The sequence below is a fragment of the Cyprinodon variegatus genome, unplaced genomic scaffold (assembly GCF_000732505.1).
Source record: "Cyprinodon variegatus isolate N-32 unplaced genomic scaffold, C_variegatus-1.0 Scaffold1529, whole genome shotgun sequence".
Classification (NCBI taxonomy): domain Eukaryota; kingdom Metazoa; phylum Chordata; class Actinopteri; order Cyprinodontiformes; family Cyprinodontidae; genus Cyprinodon; species Cyprinodon variegatus.
Window position 1 is genome coordinate 56,809 of NW_015151982.1, and position 311 is coordinate 57,119.

The window sequence follows — 311 nt, forward strand, 5'->3', positions numbered from 1 at the left end:
GCCCCTCTATGGGTCCCTCCATGGCCCACTTTATGGGTCCCTCCATGGCCCACTTTATGGGTCCCTCCATGGCCCCTCTATGGGTCCCTCCATGGCCCACTTTATGGGTCCCTCCATGGCCCACTTTATGGGTCCCTCCATGGCCCCTCTATGGGTCCCTCCATGGCCCACTTTATGGGCCCCTCCATGGACCACTTTATGGGTCCCTCCATGGCCCCTCTATGGGCTCCTCCATGGACCCCTTTATGGGCCCCTCTATGGGCCCCTCCATGGACCACTTTATGGGTCCCTCCATGGCCCCTCTATGGGCT